Raw genomic sequence first — 6,170 nt, forward strand, 5'->3', positions numbered from 1 at the left:
AAGGCTCATTGGCTTTCAGAGCTAGGTGTTTTGGAAGTCTGTCCCTTCACTCCTCAGGGAGAAGCTGGGAGTTGGAGGTTCCTTCCTGAATGTATGGTGCTGTGGGAGTGGGCTTTATGGTGAGAGTGTATCTCAGATTTTTGTATTTGTTTTCATGTTTTCATTCCTGATGTATAGAAATCACTCAGCTAGTTTCTGGTTTTTGTCTCAGATGAAATTGCTCTATGTGTAGCTGTACATTTGATGTGTCTGTGGGAAGAAGAAAGTTGAGGAGCCTCCCATGTCACTATCTTGGTTCTTCCCCACCAAAAGTCCTATATCTTGTTCTAGATGTGGTTCTATGGGTGTAGAATTGTGTGAAACTGTGTTGAGCCGCATGATTCAGACTTGTGTGTTTTACTGTATGTAAGTTATACCTGAATACAAATTAAAAGCCAAAATGCTACATTGATTTATAATATTGGTTAGGTGTCCACCCAGTGTTTGGCTGGCCACAGCCTATAGAGAGACATTTCTCAAAGCCTGATCATCTCAGGGCTGAGATTGTCCACTCTGAGACTTGGAGGGGAGAGTTCAAGTCAGGAAACTTTAGCCCTGGTGTGTTCTTGCTGTCCTTAGGCTAGGCTTCATCATGTTCCTGCTTCTCTGTTTCTCTTTCCTTTTCTGGGAAATAGATCCATAGGAGACATATTCAGAGTGAGTCTTCATTCTATATTTCTGTAGTGTCCTGCCTCAAGAAACAAGATATGGTTTCCGTTAAGAGAGAAATTAAAAGGTATGTGTTTCTCTTTTAGTATCTTCATCCTGCCACAGTAATCTGGGCTCAGTCTGAATAAACTCAAGGACTGGCCTTTCATAGCAAGAGGAAAGCAGAGCTGGGTGGAGTGGTATTCAGCATTTCTTCTTTCCTACTATGAGAAAATTTAGACATAAAAATTTGAAATTACAAAATTGTCATGATTATGCACTTTACAAAATAATTTACTTTAAGGTTCTATAAATATTTGGATATCTAGAGTAGCTGCATATTTGATTGATTATAAATTCCTTGACAGAAACTGGTGGTTGAAACACTATAGAGTTGAAGATTTAAGTCACTGTTAATTGAAACGTAGTTACACATGAAAATAATAAAATATCTCTGAATAAAAATGTCCTTACATGGGAAAGTATGACTTTTTTATTAAAAATTTAAATTTACACCAAATTTTTTGGAATCTATAATTTTAAGGGAGATATAAATGTATTGTGAAGCATTATGAGCAGAATCAAGTATTCTTTCTTTAATTTGTAATTTCTATGTTACAAATTATTTTTGCAAATATCTAATATGATAATAATAAATAGTGACCATTTATTGAACACATAGTTTTGGCCAGGCTTTGCTGAAGTATTTCACCTAAGTTTTATCAATCCCTTGAAGGCTCTTGAGGTAGATTTTATTATTATTTTCATTTTATGGTTACTGATCCTGAAATCCTTCCAAGTATTGATGTGTTTTCTGTATCACTAAAGAAAAGCAACATTAGGTATAGTTCTACTGCTATGTAACTTTTATATTCTAACTTTGAAAATTAATGAAGAATTGCATGGAATAATTCTTTGTTAGGCATAATGTTGGATTAACAAGAGAAGAATTGTAGAGTACGGTGCGACTTCAGGACCCATGGTCTGGATCCCAGACTGCCCCGGGGCAAGAGAAGTACCCTCTGTGTGCTACAGTTCCTCATTTGTTGAGGAAAGTGCTCACCATCTCTACTTCGTAAAGGTGTTCCGATGATACAATGAACAAAGATGTCTACAGCACTTAGGAGAGTGCCTGCACATAGTCAGCTCTCAATAAATATTAGCTATTATTATTGATAGCTATTTCATTACCTGAAAATATCAGTTAACAGCAAGTTGATGTAGTTTGTTAATACCTGGGATATCATTTGTTCTTTTAAGGGGGACTGAGAATTTGAAGAATGATATAGGGATATGTGAATGATGTAAAGATAAACCTGGGAAGTATTGTTTAGTTTATGTTTTGACTTGTTAAACATTGCCAGTTTCTCTTGATGACTGGATTTGTTGGTATATTTTCCTTTTCTTTCGTGGGAAGTATAGGGGAAAGGCAGGAGGGAACTAGAATGTTGACCTGTGCAGCTGAACTACAACTTTGTAATAAAAAAAATTGATTTGGAGTCCAGACCAGGTTTAACTGAAACCAGTAAATAGCCATTGATGATTAGGTAGCTAGTAACTAAATTCTTTTTGCAATTACTAATTATAGTTTTTAGTTGTTCACCCATCGATTGTTAACTGTGCTGCTTAGGCAATATACTACCCGACTGCCACTAGGTTCCTATAGATGACATCTCCCTGGAGCCTGGGTCCCCATGGTAATGATACTTAAGCTGTATTTCAGGAATTAGGACCCCTTGTCCAGTTCAGGCCAACCCATCAACTGGGCCTGCAAGAGTGCTTGATAAGTTACATCTTTGACATCAAGGAGCTAAAACTCCACCCTCAGATCATGAGACCACCACCATTTTATGAACACGCTTCCTATGAAGAATCGTGAAGCTTAACTATGCTTGTTCAGATCATCAATTACCTCACTTCTCCTTACCTCCAATCGTCTATTCCCACACTTCAGACGACCTTGCCCCTTACCCCATAAATATTCCTGGGCCCTCATTTTCAGGGAGGCAGATCTGAGATTGATTCTCCTGCCTCCTTGCTTGGCTGCCTTGTGATTAAATCCTTTCTCTTGGCAAACTCGTCATCTCGGTGATGGGCATAATCATGCAGTGGGCAAAATGAGCCTGGCTTAGTAACATAACCATTGTCTTACTTGAGGACGACAAGCTTGATACACCTAAATTTGCTTCTCTTAACTTTATTTGTAAATGGGGATAACGAAAATTTTGAAGCCATTTAAGATTTTACCAAAATAGTGAATTCATGTTTGTGATATGCTTAGAGGACCATGAATGCTTTTGCCTTTTGTAAAAAAGCAAAAATGTAAAATGCTAGTAAATATAAAAAGTCCCATTTATTTGTATTAATCACTTTCTATGAGTCCCTTTTGATCCTCTCAAGATCAGAAGAGTAATATTTTCTCTCTTGATTTGGCACAATAGAAAAATGTGTTATTCAAAATTCTGGTTGTGTAAGTCAAGAAAAAAAATGACATTTATCATTTAATTAGTTCTTTCGACTCAGGATCCAAAATTACAGTCCAAATTTCCTAATAAGCTGAAGAATGTGAGCAAATGACAACATCTTGCTATTAATAAAAAAAAAAACCTAAGGGATACCAGCAGCTTGTGTTCTGATTTAATTATTAGTAGGATATTTTTCTGATATGTTTATATTAATGTACAGTGGCTTCTCTGATTTTTTTTTTTTTTATTCATGACATAGAAGTTTCTGGCAGGTAAGAACAGACCAAAGCCATGGACTGGGAAACTATTTTTTAAAAATTGGCTGTTGTTTCTTGTCCAATGTTTTTGGGGGGTGGATGTTAGTCTCTAAGTCTCCTTTAAGATTTAAAAATATTATGATTTTATGACTCTATTGCTCATGTACAAGGTACCTGTTCACAGTAGGTGAGAGGATGAATTAAAGGGTGTGGGGCTGGTGATTGTTGTTTGGGCCAATTGTTTTGGAATGGAGAAAAATAAAGTCTAAGGAGATTATTAAGGACTGTGTCTGGATGCTATTTTGAAAAACATAAATAAAATAAAATAAATAAAAAGGTCTGTAGGATTAGTTGGATTTCAAGAGATTTTGATTTAAAAGATTAAAGAGCTCTTTTTTGTCACAGTTCATGTGCTGCTTTTTAGGATGGTGCAGAGTGAGAGAGAGAGTCCCTGTGTGTACTTTGGTGCCAATATCAGCAGTAAACACTGGTAAAATTACACAGAATCATCTAGTGTCCAATCACTTTGGTGGTACTTGGTTAAGGCTCAAATTTTCTCCCTGGACTTTGAATTGCCTTGTCTTTTTGATATCAGGCTGTGTAGCTGCCTCTTTTTTTCTTTTTTATGCATTTTTGGTGAGGAAGATTGGCCCTGAGCTAACATCTCTTACCAATCTTCCTCTTTTTTTTTTTTTTTTAGCTCCCCAAAGCCTAAGTACATAGTTGTATATGTAGCTGTAAGTCATTCTAGTTCTTCCATATGGGTTGCTGCCACAGCATGGCTTGATGAGCAGTATGTAGGTCCGTGCCCAGGATCTGAACTGGTGAAGCCCAGGCCACTGAAGTGGAGCACGTGAACTTTAACCACTCGGCCACAGGGCTGGCCTCTGTAGCTGCCTCTTAACTCTCCTGTGCCCCATGCCTTCAGAGACTTCCCATATGAGTACGCATAGATGACCCTGTTTGCTCTCCATGATATGGCCACTAGGTTCTCATATATGACATATGCCTCTTATGTCTTTTGAGGATCTGACATACCCTATATCATTTCTGCTAAGTTCTGTCAGACTGGGGAATAAGACTTAAGTTAAATATTTAGAGACCATATGTTATAGGCAAATTGTGTAATGTAGGCATTGGTAGCAGTAACAAAGTTTTGCCCAAATCTCAGTAGATTAAAACAGAAAAAAGTTATTGCTCGTGGGTTTGGGAGTAGAAGGGGTTCTACTCTATTTCATTCCACTTTTGTATGATTCCATCAATCAGCATGATACATAAAGATTTATCATGGCTGAGCAAGTGTAGAGATGGAGTGTGTCACTCCAGCAATTAAATGCTCTGGCTCAGAAATGGCACATTCTCACAGCTCATTGGCTAGCGCTACTTGCATTGCCCCATACAAGGGCGGTAGGGAGGTGTAATTCTCCCGTATTCCAAAAGTAGAGCAGAGCTGGGTTTTGGTGGACCTTGGATGTTTCTACCTCGGCATTCTTAATTTATAACTAATATTGTAAATTCACATCAGTATGTTTTGTATATTGCTTAGGAATTATTCAGAACGTCTGTGAAGTAAATGTTTTCCATAGCACAGAACATATACAGAGCTATATGCTACTGATCCATCACTGATACAGTAGATGCTTTAAATGGATTTTGTAATTGATGCTGAATTTGCGCTGATCCAGTTGCATTGTATAATTCCTGCCATTTCTTACATCAGTTCTGATTATGGGTAAATCTGTGAGGTGAGTAGCTTCAATTGGGAACAGGCAGCAGTCTGAAGTGAGCTGGCCTGCCTGAGAAATGAGCCAGTTCTTGGATTCATTTGGATAACGTCCTACTGAAATGCACACATCCTTTGCCCTCGCCTGGCCTCAGGAATCTCAGGAAGTTGTGTGACCATGAATTGAGTTCCTTAACCTTCCTTCTTTTTAGTGGAGTGAGGAGGTATTAGTTTATGGACAGAATAGTAATCTAGACTTTTCAGGGAAGGAGACCGAGGTGGACCAATGGCCAGAAGATGATGTCGGCTGTCCAGGGAATGATGCGAGCTTTTGCTCCTGTGCCTGAATCCACAATATGAAATTTGTAAATTGGACAGAATCTTGCTGGCAAGTGGAAGTTTTGCTCTTCTAATTTTTTGTAACTTTTGGGGTATAATAAAGGTCATCCAATTTTTCAGATTCATCCATCTAAACTTTTTTGGTCCATCTGTTTTTGTCCTGGCACGCACAGTACTAAATTCTTCATTTCAGAGCTGCTTCACTGCTCTTCCAGAACAGAGAAAAGAGAGCACTCAGAATTATTATTAATTTCTAAATAAAATGGGCCAGGTCTTATGCTCTCCTAAAAATGGAAACAGTTTTTTCACAAACCATACAGGGGGTAAGATTTTAGTGTCGTTTGTGGGAGAGTGGCTGTCAAACTCTTTGTATGAAAAGGCAATTAACTGTTTGTTAAGCTGGCAGTGGGGCCCTGGAGAAGGGGGTGTGGGGGATGAGAGGGTCAGGTTCTGATTCCCTTCGGCAGTCCATGTGGCTCTTTCCTGGCAGAGCGCCCCTTGATGTCAAAGCGGGCTGTGTGCGCCAGGAATGAGGCGGTGTGAGGAGAATCAGATACTGGGTCTGAGCAGTTTGCATTTTCCTTTCCTTTTCTTTTCTTCTTTTTTGTTTTTTACGAGGACAGTTTTCAAAATAAAGGGACTTCTGCACAGAATAAATCTTATACAATTATTTTGAAATGCTGCATTAAGCCCTAGGGG

The sequence above is a fragment of the Equus caballus genome, chromosome 9 (assembly GCF_041296265.1).
Source record: "Equus caballus isolate H_3958 breed thoroughbred chromosome 9, TB-T2T, whole genome shotgun sequence".
Lineage (NCBI taxonomy): Eukaryota > Metazoa > Chordata > Mammalia > Perissodactyla > Equidae > Equus > Equus caballus.